At 31.2% G+C, this 13,427-nt stretch overlaps 1 pseudogene; it reads left to right on the top strand.

The window, feature by feature from the left end:
* Positions 1–2,164: 2,164 nt before the first annotated feature.
* LOC108754368 overlaps positions 2,165–13,427 on the top strand; it is a 34,943-nt pseudogene continuing 23,680 nt past the window's right edge.

The following is a 13,427-nucleotide window of genomic DNA, read 5'->3' as shown; positions in this document are numbered from 1 at the left end:
AGTGAAGAAAATAGTATTGGCCAATCGGAACGGTCAATAAGGAATATTACCTGCAAGTTATGCGCAATTTGCGCGAAGCAATCCGCCAGAAACGCCCGGATTTGTGGAAGAACAAAAATTGGCTTTTGCACCATGATAACGCCCCTGCTCACACATCGTTGCTTGTGCGCGAATTTTTGACCAAAAACAACACACTAATGATGCCGCAGCCACCGTATTCCCCAGATCTGGCCCCCTGTGACTTTTTCTTGTTCCCGAAACTGAAGAGGCCCATGAAAGGACGACGCTACGCTACGATTGAGGAGATAAAGACGGCATCGAAGGAGGAGCTGAACAAGATCACAAAAAATAATTTTTTGAAGTGCTTCGAGGATTGGAAAAAACGTTGGCACAAGTGTATAATATCTGATGGGGATTACTTTGAAGGGGACAAAATAGATATTCATGAATAAATAAATAATTTTTGAAAAAACACAAAATTCGCGATACTTTTTGAACAGACCTCGTAATCAATGAAAAAGACATGTATCAGTAAGTCAAAGTGGCGCAGCGGATAGGTTGTAATATTCATTTTTCTGAAGACCCAAGTTCAAAACCTACCAGTGAGTAACAAATAGTCATCAAGAATAAGATAGCAATATAATAAAAAAATTAATAAGTAAAAATTCTTAATAAAAATTTGTCTTAAAACTTTCAGGGTGTATTTAAAAAAAAAATTTATTTTATTTTATTTTTTTATCTAGTTGTAGCTAGATAGATGGTAGATAGTATTTAGAAAGCTTTTCCGATGTCATCATAGTCACTAAAAAAGTGAGTGTCACAATACTCGTCACTACTTAGAAAAAATTAAATAGTGATGACGTATAATGCAACTTTATTAGCTCATGACTAGTCAGCCACTAGATTCAATTTCTATTCGGAACATTGCTAACTCATTTTGCATATAAGATTTTGATGTCAGCAAATTGACGGTAACTTCACAACAACTAGTACAATATATTTTTTAGTTCGTCTAATATACTAAATCACGCTTAGTTATTTTGGTGGATACAGGAAATAAAATGATACAGGATAGGGTTGTCAGATTAAAACGATATGTCGTCTTTTAGACGATTTTAAATGCAATCTTGATGGACAAATTCTAGTTATAAGTTTGAAATATTCAAATTTGACATTCATAATAGCAATAATACAGCTTAGTATAAATAATTTTGGGCTACTTTGGGTTACTTTAGCGCTATATATTGACGATGCAGATATCATGTAACCAGTACAGTGGCATAGTGCAAAAGTCGCTTAAAATCTGATAAACCTGATATGGGATCTCATGTAAAAAGATAACCAAATCTGTAAAAACATATTTTACAAAATATCTGTTACAAATTTTGTAGAATTTCAGCAGAAATATAACAGAATCTGCTAACAAAATGTGATAACAGATTGACTGTAAAATTTAAGCAAAATTTGTTCTTATATAATATATTCATTTAAATAATTACTTGAATAACATAAATAAGATTTAAATGATTACAAAATAATAGATAGCTGGTAATCTGCTATTTGATTATATCGGCAAGCATTGCAAGAAGAAACGCAATTGATGTCAATCTGATGCAACAGTCTGTTCAAATTTACAATAAAATGCTAGCTTGCAGCTAATGTTTTATTTACTAGGTATGATAGACTGGATGGCATGAAAACATAAATGAAGAGAAAAGCATTTAGCATTTCTATTATAAAATCGCTATCGCACTGTTAACATTTTATTTACTAGATGATTAGGTGGTATAGGAAGATAAAAAAATGAAGAGAAAAATCCTTTAATATCTAACAATAAAGAGACTGACGTCGAAAGACAACATAATGTTGTGTTTATTAGATCAAAATAAATTATGTCGTTTATTTTAACATCTGTTATTTGTGAATTTTCCAATTTGCTTCTTTTTAGTTTTTGATTTCTTGTGATAAGAGAAGTATTTTTCTCGCAGATTCAGATCAGTTTTCCTATTCTATGATAAGCTAATCTATATCATTGCAAAAAATGCAAACAACTAGTTGAATGTCTGACGCGATTGATGATTGCTGATAAAACCTCGGAAGCAGATAATAATGCGGTTGATAAAGAAAAACCGACATCGGCTTGCAAACGGAAATCGTCATCCAAATTGATTTAAAACGTCTATGAAACTGCTTGAAGCTCACAAGCTGCGTAGCTATCAGTGTAGCATTGATACTTTGCATTATTTGTTCGTTTCATATTGTTTGTCACGTTGTGCGATTGAGTGGAAAGAAAGAAATAGTTTTAATTATGGGAAAGTTTGCTACAGTGTTTTTGATAGAACTTCTCTTCATTGTGGGGGTATGTGAATGTTATTTTTTTTTATTGTTTGAGTTATTTAATCGAAAATTTAAATATGCATCTTATACATTGAATGATATAAATGATTACTTTTTAACAGTGTTAAACGACAAATTTAATATTAATTTAATATCAATTGAAGAACATATTGCAACAATGGACTAATTCACATTTTGTAAAAACGGAGTAAATAAAATCTGAAGTTAACATGATGAGAAAAATACATGTAACATCGAATATGTATAATATTAATATTTTTTCCATGACTTTCACTTTAAGACTTAATTATTTCGTTTTTATAAAATGTAAGTTAGCCTGTTACTGCAGTAAGCTCTTTAATTAATAAAATTAAATTTACAGTATTAAATATAATAATTAAATTTATAATATTGAATATAAATTAAATACAGTGAAGAAAGAGACGATACTAATTGCGATGTAAGCAAAAACGAGTTTGCGCAATCAGATAAGTGATTGTCGAAAAATATCAATTTGTCTGATATGTATCGAATGATTAATTCGAGATAAATTATATGACCAATTACTTTTCTTTAGAAAACAAAACATAATTTTAGTTATTAATTAAAATATTATTATAAAGGATATTGTATTAAAGGTAAATATGCCGTACAAATTTTTAATTAAAGCATATTTTTTTTTTGCATTTTTCGTTATAGATTATTCTCGGAGATCGTTTTCACGGATACGAGTCTTACAAAAAGTTCTACAATTATCACGTTAATGGCGGGCAACTAAAACATCCAACGACCGCTTCCTATCAAGTGATGAAAGAATCATATTATGATCCTAACGACATGAAAGAAAAAATAAAATCACGCTTTAAAGGTAACGTGTGAAATTCTAAAACAGTATTTTGACTGCTTAATGTGATTAAAATCTGTATCAAAATAAATCTTTCAATTTATAATTTATACATTAGAAGATATCATCTATTTGTACTCTGACAAAAATAATTTTTTTTTAATTTTTCACAAATTTTTCGAGATTTTTGTATAAATTTTAATATTTTTTGTAATTTTCATATAATTTCATAACTTTTTCACAAAACTTTTTAGACATTTTATATAAATTTGAACACTTTTTGAAGAAAAGCTGAGGTTACATTCTATCTATAATTCTTTAATATAAACGAAAAAGTTTTTAAATTCTGTTATATGTACTATATACAATGTGTAACTAAAATAAAGGGACTAAAGCTCTAGATATACCAAAGTAAATATTACAATCCTTTTAGATTTAATATATGTTATACTAGAGCAAGTCAATAAGTTTTTAGAAAAACATAGTAAAACACATTTTTTTTTATCGATTTATTTTTATTTCTCAACATAGTCTCTTTTCAGCTCGATACACTTGATCCAACAATTCTTTAACTTTTTCAAGCCGTCCGAATAATATGATTTGTCCAACCCTTCAAAATAAGTCTATTTCGGCGATGAACTGCTTTCTAGTGGTGAATCTCTTTCCTCCGAATCATTTCTTCAGATTTGGAAACAGGAAATCGCAAGGGGCTAAATCTGGCGAATATGTTGGATGAAACAATTCGTAGCGGAATTCATTGAATTTAGCCATCGGTGCCGGGTACGTACATTGTCTTGATGGAAGAGCACTTTCTTTTTCGCCAAATGGGGACGTTTTTTTCTTTAAAATGTTGTTGAAATAGTCCAATAAAGCTGCGTAGTAATCACCATTGATTGTTTGCTTCGACGGAAGGTAATCGATATGAATTATACCGCGTGCATCCCAAAAAACTGTGGCCATCACCTTTCCAACCGACTTCACGGTCTTCACCTTCTTTGAAGCTGGTTCAGCTCCGGTGAAGTCCATTGTTTTGACTGTTCTTTCATCTCGGGTAGAATAATGTTTCGTCCACAGTAATAAATCGACGCAAAAATTCATCTACGAGATTACGTTGAATCCCAAACATTGTTTTGAAATCGTCACACGGTCGCGCTTATGGTTCACAGTGAGCAAACGCAGCATTCATCTTGCCGATAGCTTTTTCATATCCAATTGTTCGTGCAAAATTGAAATCACTGTGCCATGCCTATGATATGTCTGTGGCCTCAAGCTCGCGCACTTTTACTCGTCGATCAGTCAAAACAATATCGTGGACTTTATCGATGATTTCTGGCGTAGCAGCCTTAATTAGACGTCCCGAACGAGGTGCATCACATATGGATGTACGATCACATTTAAATTCATTCACCCAATTGTATGGCTCAGTTGCAAACGCTGGTGCAGGTATGCTATGACATTATCCAACTCGGCTTTAATTTCTTTCATTAAACTCACATTAAATTTTTCATATGTAGATGTTTGATCACTGCACGAAACTCATTTTTTTCCATTTTGCAAAAAATGGAAAATAAAGGTTGTTCGCTTTAATCGTCTACAGAAATGAAACCACGCGATGAATTCCGCTCAAAATTTGATAGTAATCAGCTGAAAGATGCTACTTGTAAAAAAGTAATGTGACATGACACTACGAGTGCTCTCTGACAGATTTTCTAAGAACTTATTGACTTGCCCTCGTATATTATCCGCTCGGAATTGTAATAATAATAAACAATAAGATTAGATAGCAACGAGCAATATGAAAGATCTAAACTTAAAACTAGTTTATTATAACAATTTAAAAACAATTTTTTCAAAAGCTAGTCTTTTAAAGACATAAAAAAAGTTGTAGTTTCAACTATACTAAGTTTTTATTAGTTACTACTAATTAAATCCTTAAATACAAAAATATATCAAGTACTATATAATTAAATATTGGATATGTTTAGAAAGACTATTAGTAAGATCGCAATATAATGTCATAAAGCAATAAATAAATAAATAAACATACGCAAATAAATAAATTACAAATTATACGTTGTCTATAAATCGAAACTATTTTATCGTTGGATGGCAAGAAAGAGCAGTCAAAATTTAAAAAAAAAAGTGTAAGTCAACCCTGTTGCAAATTCCTATGGGAAATTTTCTTATGGGTTTTTTTAACTCATAAATAAGTATCCGTGGTAAATTCGATGTCTTCATGGGAGAAGGCTCCTATTTTGCTGTAAATCCCATGGGTTTTTTCATTGGTTCCTATAGAGGACTATAAGATTTTGGCTGTCCAAATTTACTGCCAGTACTGAAAATCTAATCTAGTTTTCGTTACGTGTACTATAGATTTTCAATACTGACAATAAATTTTGGAATACAGCCTCTGTAGGAGTTTGTTTAGTGTAAACAATTAATGACAACAAAGAAAAATATCAGGGCGTTTCTCGTTTCGAATCCAGGCCTGGTCTCCTCCGAGTTGATAGACTTCCATCCTGTCACTGAGCCACACAGCCCTGACGCTGACAACTTTTCTGTTGTGCCTATTTCCTCTACATTTCTTACAACAGGTATCTATAGGATTTACACAGCATGTATATATAAGATAACATAGGAAATTTTTCTACAAGGTTTTACATAGGACTCTATGGTATCCAGTCCATGAAAAGAGGCTCCTATAAGATCGCATGGGAAAAAGAATGATGTGCACGTTGATGCAATCTTAAATGATATACAGGATGTCCCGTATTTGGAACTATTTTCATGTGCAGATAAAGTAGATTAAACTGAATCGAAATGTCCTGTATCATTTTATAATTCACAATAGTTAGTTTCTAAAAATTGCCGAATAAGCGGGTAAAATCGACGCATAAGAACTTTAAGATATTTTTCATAATTCTTTATGACATATTTTAAAGATGTTTTTCAAAGAACTCTTAAAGATATCTTAAAATTGTCTAATGTATCGATTTTAAACATTCTGCTCATTGGACAATTAATAATTGCAAAAATTGCAAAATGATAGAGGATCTTCCGATTCAGTTTAATCCGCTCTATCTACACACAAAAACAGTTTCAAATATTTTAAGATGTCCGATATACGAGTAGTTCCAAAATAGTCACAAATTCTGAGACACCCTGTATAGTCCCTATAATTTACATATTAATGTGTACACAAAATGCTATAACAGTAGCTGACTGATGTAATTTCACATAAAATCCAAGATAATTTTTCCATAACTCCAAAAAGTTACGTGATAAATAAGGTGTGTTTGGTGACTCAAAAAAGTCATAAGTATATATTTTCTTTATGGCAATCAGGATTTTTTTTTATCGACTTAGAACATATCTCATTTATTAACTATTATTGTGACTTCCAGTTTTTAGAAGTTACGAATTATTCTCTCAAGTTGATATAAGTACCCATAGGAATGCGAAAGAGATGCCTCATGGGGACTAAATACCTATAGGATACTATACTTTGACATATAGGAACATGTAGGAGTACATAGGACAGAGAAGATGTGCATACGTCATCCCATGGTAGCCTATAGGCATTTTCAGTCTCCATGGAGCACCTCTTCTTTGTCTTATGTACGCCTACATGTTACTATACGTCAAACTGATATCCTATAGATCTTTTAGTTGGGGCCTTCTGTCCACATTCCTGTGGACCTCTATTATCCTATTTGCATTTCTATGAATGTTCTACGTATACCTATGCATGCTGCGCAAAATCCTATAGGTAATTACACAAACTCCTACAGAATCTTGTAGTTCTCTATAGGAACCCATACAAAAACCTATGGGATTTGCAGCAGGGAAAAGTTCTTTTATATTCCGACAGTAACTAGCTTTTCATGAGCCCTGAGCAAGGTTTTATTTTTGGGCCTCTTAATTTTTTAAAGGAAAAGAATGATCCATATAACAAATCAAACTAACTAAGACTCCTTATAAATCAAACAACTGGAAAGAATACGAGCAGTAGGAGTCAAACGCAGAAGACGTCGCGCAAATAATATACCTATAAAGTGTGAAATTTCTTTATTCACTAAAACGCGCTTACATGTTTCGGCTCACTTTTTTGAGCCTTCCTCAGAAACAACATATATAAAAATTGTGAATAAAAGTTATCCTGTCATAGTGACTTCCCTATATCGAGAATTTAAATGACGGAATCAAAACTAAAAAAAATGAAAGAAAAAGGAAAAAGAAAAAAGACAAGAAATTAGGAAATTAATAATAAACATTTAACAAAGTAGACGTTTCGGTCACCATCTGACCATCCTCAGTACAATAATAAAAACCTAAATTTATTTAAACCTAGTTATATAATTTAAATTTATTCCTAATGTTAGTCAGTAATAATTTCTCGCTTCTTATTGTGCATTATTCGCCTCGGTATCCGCATTTTACAATATAACAATTTTGCAATGATTTTTAACAGAATTAATAGTAGACCATCCAGTATTCTTCTTTAATTTGTTGTGTGGAATCATTTTATTACTCTAAGCAATTATTCGATTGTAAACATTATCACGCTATATCAAGTTCCAACTTGACGAAGAGCGCCACAAAGAGACACGCAAGTGCCAAATTCTATTGCAAAAAATTATTTTGAAAACAATTTAACTTAATTTTCGTATTCATTAAGAATTTCCGTTCATATAATATTATTTGTCAGACAATCAATAGACTTACGCGTATCCTGCGGCACGGACTCCCTCGCATACCGACACTTGACAATTTTTATCACTTGAAATTCGGCACAATCGCAATGCCAAATGCCCAATTGTTAGTCTATTTATAGAAATAAAGGAAAGAAGAAGGAGAATAGGGAAAAGAAGGGGAAGTGGCAGAAATTTTTTGAGTGGGGCTAGAATTATTGTTCCAGGAGAGGGAGGTACAAATCTGGAAACCGCTCGGTATCACTTTGTTTATTTAATCCTTTCTTTTGCGTTTTTATATGGATCATTTCTGATATACTTCTTTTGTAATAGGAACGTTCGGAGTCTAATATTTTTGTATTATCCCAGTCCATTCTATAATCTTTGTCAATTCTATGATTTGAAATAACAGAAAGAGACTCGATAGGCTTTTTTATATCTTTAATATATTCTTTAAGTCGTGTTTTTAATTTTCTTTTAGTTTGACCTACATATGAATAATCACAGTCTTTGCATTCAATTTTGTATACGATGTTGGAACGTTCGTCTTTTTTAACCCTATCTTTTCCCGTTTTTATAAACTTACTTAAATTGTTCATTGGTTTATGTACTAACTGAAATTTATATTTGTTAAGGGCTCCATTAAATTTTTCTGATACTCCTTGTAAATATGGAATAAAAAAATATTTTTTATTCCCCACTGAATTCAAATTCGATTCCCGATCATATTCATTTATGGTTTCAAACTTATTTTTGTTAGATAGAAATTTTATTCTGTTTTTTATAATTTTGAATAACAGTTGTAACGGATATCCATTGCGGAGGAGAGAGTTAATTAATGATTCCATGTTAGCGGGATGAAATTTTGGATGCGACAGAAACAACACTTTGTCAATTAACCCAATCACGACGCCTTTTTTATGTGTGATAGGATGATTGGAGAAAAAACTGAGAAATCTTCCTGAATTTGTCGGCTTTTTGTACAGGTCAAATATAATGCTGCCACCCTCGCACATAAGTTTAACATCTAAAAAATTTATACCAAATTCGTCACCATGATCGACCGTAAATTTAATACGCTCGTGATAAGCATTAAAAGAATCTAAGATGTTATTAATCTTATCTTTGGGAGCTGCTAGCACAATATCATCCACATATCTAAAATAAAAAGACATGTGCACGGTAAGGTTGCTAAAAATATTCTTCTCCAAGTCTTGAATCACCAATTCAGCCAATATCGGTGACAATGGTGATCCCATGGGCAACCCAAAAATCTGCTCATAGTACTCATTATTAAATCTAAAAAATGTTGATTTTAAGATGATAGATATGGCTTTTTTTAACTCTTGAAGAGGAATGGACGTGTTTTTTTTCAATCCTACTCCATCTACTTAGAACACTGTTTAGAGCCAATTCCATGGGAATGTTGGAGTACATGGATGAGATGTCAAAGGACACTATTTTATAATCTTCAGGCAACGATAGCCCGTTAATTTTCTTGACTAACTCATAGCTATTTTTTATGTGTCCAAATTTTTCATTTATATTTAAGCTTTTCTTAATAATATCTTTTAGGAAGATTGCTAATTTATAAAAAGGACTATTAATGCTACTTACTATTATTCTTAGTGGCGTATTAGTCTTATGAATCTTTGGGAGCCCATAGGATCTCGGTAATTCACCGTCCGAAATATATAGTTTTTTATATATTTCTTGATCTATAAAGCCTTTAGACCTCCAACCCGTTAAGATAGATCGTATTCCAGTAGTCATTTTGTTAGTCGGGTCTCTGTTAATCACTCTGTAAGTGTCATTATCCGACAGTATGTTACGCATTTTATCTATGTATTCCCGGTAAGTTAAAATCACAGTAGCATTACCCTTGTCCGCCCTAGTAATTAATAAACCCGGATTATTATTCAAGAACATATTGAGTTCACCTATTCCTTGTTTTATTATTATGTCTAATTTGTTATTCGGTAAACTGTAGTTTATATTGTTCAAAACCGGTATTGTGTCCTTTCTAATTAAATTTTTAGTTTGTTCGTCAAGTTTTAAAATGTTACTTTCAATATGTTTTATAAATTCACACGTAATTCTTTTTTTGTTCGTCACAATATTAGGCAAATTAAAACGTTGCCCCAGCTGTAAGATGTATTTCACATTGTCCGGAACATCAATGTCAGTAAGATTAATCAGCCAATCTTTATTAAAATTATCAAATTTATAATTAACACCAAAACTAAAATTTTCCGGCCTGACATTAATGTGATGTACAATGTTCGAGTCATTAGTCCTACTGTCGTTTATGGAAATTTTTTTAATAATTGAAGGTCTAAAATCATTACATTTATTTTGTGGTTCGGTCATGGTGAGTATATAAGCGATAATAACTTTTATAAGTACACTTTTTAACTCTTGAAGAGGAATGGACATTTTATAACTTATTGACATCTTGAGTGTGGCTGTATGCTCCTTTTTTACTTAACCTTCTTAACATTGAGCCACTTTATAATATTGAAAAATTAGGAAATATTGTAAAATAGAATATGGAGAACTAATTTATATATATCAAACAACTTTAAGATTATAATTAATTATCCAGCAAATATAAGGACATTCACCATGCTCACAGAGCATATCGCAAACATATAAAAAATAATTCAAGAACCGGCTCCTGATAATGTTGGCCAGTCAGTATCAGACACAGTGAGTCACTTTTTGTTTTTTAGCTAGTAATTTTCCGAGATACCAAATGAAAAAAACGTAACATTAATACGTTAATCAATTCCAAGAACAAGAAAGTTGAAAAGTAATCGATAAACACGTTAGAAAGACTACTGCGAACGACATTGACTAACTAGACGTGACAACAACTCAAGCCTTTATAGCCTTGTCTATGATTGAGAAGTAGGCCTTGGGAAGCCCCTCCATATTCGTCTGCAGGTTGAGTCCATGTGTCTGTCTCCTGATGAATATTATCTCCGAAATCAATTTCTTCTTGTAGTCAGGCTCTTCGTCCAATATTATAACGTTGTCCCAATCGAAATCATGGCCTTCTTGTAACTGATGCATCCAATAATTAAATTTATTGTATGATCTATTGATACATTTTTGTTGTTGTAATGTGTTATTCGTTCGATGCATTGCCAAATTTTACTCCACATAGAAAGAGTACAAATACAGTAAATCAAATAAGAACGTAGTCGGCCTTACTCAAAGCTAATAAAAGATATCGCCCTAAATCTATCATGAATCCATAGAGGGCACCTTTGTCCTTGATGCACTATCAAGGAAGATTCAGTTGTCATTGAACTTTCTTAAGAGAATCACATTAAGCGCCATGATCAAATACGCATCACGCATAAAGCGTGTTCCTCACATTGTGTTTCTCTGCACTCACCCGAAAGGTCCAAAAATGTCACAATTTGCAGCTACTAAATATATGAAAAAGTCGAAATCATTCACAAAATGAGTACAAAAGTGAGTGCAGCGATATAATGTGGCAAAAAATGTCGATGATTTACCAAAACGTGGCTCGATATGCAAAGTGGACAAAAAAAGACGATAAAAAAAATAATGAATCTTTTCGCGGAATCCTGGCTTAACACTGCGTCAAGGACAAGCAAAATTGAAGCAGAAAGGTTTAGATATATCGTATGAAACTATTCGAACCTATCTCAAGGCTAATAACATAAACTCGACCACGCTCTTACTTGACTTACTGTAAATCTGTAATTAATCTGTAACAGAAAACTTTTTGCATTTACTGCTTCCGGATTTGATAAAGTACTTGCAATTGTTTCCAATGCTTTCTTTACTTCAGGTAATTGTAAATGTAGTGATTTTATTGCAACAGCTTCTGATGACTATCTTGTATCAGTGATAATTTAAGTAATAATTTTAAAGATTTCATTAAAATTTTCCATCGTTTTGTTGAAGAGAAAAAATTGAATAATCTCTATGCAGTATCAAAAAAAGTAGGTAATTATTTCTGATGTGCAACGTGGACACCAGCTAAATTTAAATTATAAGCTGCGCAAGTTACAAATAGAGCAAGCTCATTAATTTCTAAAATACGTGCTCTTATTTTCTTGTATTTGTTAACATCATGTTGTCATATCCTTGTCCTCTAGCACCATGAATATCCAATTTATTAGTTTATTAGATTATTTAAAATTTCAGTCGCTTTTCGTGTTTTTTCATGTGATTGAATGAAGTCGATGAAGCTTTCTTCGATCATTACCTTACCATTACAGTCAACGTCTCTTATGATTTGACTTATTTGTTCCCTTTTCGAGACATCAGGAATGCAATCGAATAAAATTGAATAGTAGAATTGAATACTTTGCCTTCTTATATATATATATATAATTCTGCATATTATTTCATTTCTAGTTTTATCGCTAATCAATTTTATTAATTCATTTTGTAATAATGGGTGAAAAGTATGAAATGGAATCTTTTTCATGTTTTTCAATACGATCTTTTAAAGTAGTGTTATAATGGCTAGCAAATTCAATTAAATTTAAAAAAAATTAAATTTAAAAAAATTCTACAATTTGGATTTCCAATTGTTTTACTTGAACCTCTAAAAGCAATATTATTTTTTGTGTAAAATAGAATAGCATCTATTATTATTTTTAATATTTCACGCCATATCATTTTTTCCTTATTAATTATATTAATTAAATAATTATGAAGTTTTCTGATTTTATTTCTTTTTCCATCATTTTTTATTTTATATAATTGTTTTGACGCTCAGAAGAATTTTTATGTTTGGGAATAACGGAATCAAAATGCTTCCAATCATGAAATCCTTTTTGTGGATCTGAAATATTCTGCAATTTGTGTTCAAAAAGCATACAAGGAAAACAAAATATTGCGTTTTGATTGACAGAATTTTATAATAGCCATTTTCTTTCACCTATTTCTTCATTAGTTTGTTTAACATAAAACTAGTCTTTTGTAAATTTTTGCCTTAAATCGTCTGGCATCAAGGCATTTTATAGTTTATACCGTCGCCTTGATCTGAATTATGTTTAACTAGTAAATATATTAATTTATTTGTAAAAGCAGGCCAAGAATGTGGATCATTGTAATGTAGTATCATTTCTGGGATATTGTTTGGAACAGTAGAGTGCAAATTTACCACAATCGACTTGTGAAGCAATACTTTGTGCATGCTTCTTTAATATCTTCTTTGACTTAAAGTCTGGACTAAGCATTTCAGCCCCCGAGTCAAAATAAAAAAATGCGCCCCTTAAACAAAATATTTCTTTATGTGAAATATAATAAGAAATAATATTAATTAATAGTAATTAATAGTATACATATATTAATATTAATTTAATATAATTACATGTACAGGAGAGGAGTTATACGTTATAATCGTACTATATGTTACAAATGAAATATAGTTACTAAAATCATAATAATATTTTTCATGTTTTGATAGATTCGAAATTATCAATTATTATATCTATATCTATATCTTACATATTTTATTTTTAATTGAAACAATTCCTATATTTGATAATTTTTCTTGACTTAAT

Source organism: Trachymyrmex septentrionalis, unplaced genomic scaffold (assembly GCF_001594115.1).
Source record: "Trachymyrmex septentrionalis isolate Tsep2-gDNA-1 unplaced genomic scaffold, Tsep1.0 scaffold79, whole genome shotgun sequence".
Taxonomy (NCBI): domain Eukaryota; kingdom Metazoa; phylum Arthropoda; class Insecta; order Hymenoptera; family Formicidae; genus Trachymyrmex; species Trachymyrmex septentrionalis.
This window is presented reverse-complemented; position numbering and strand designations above follow the sequence as displayed.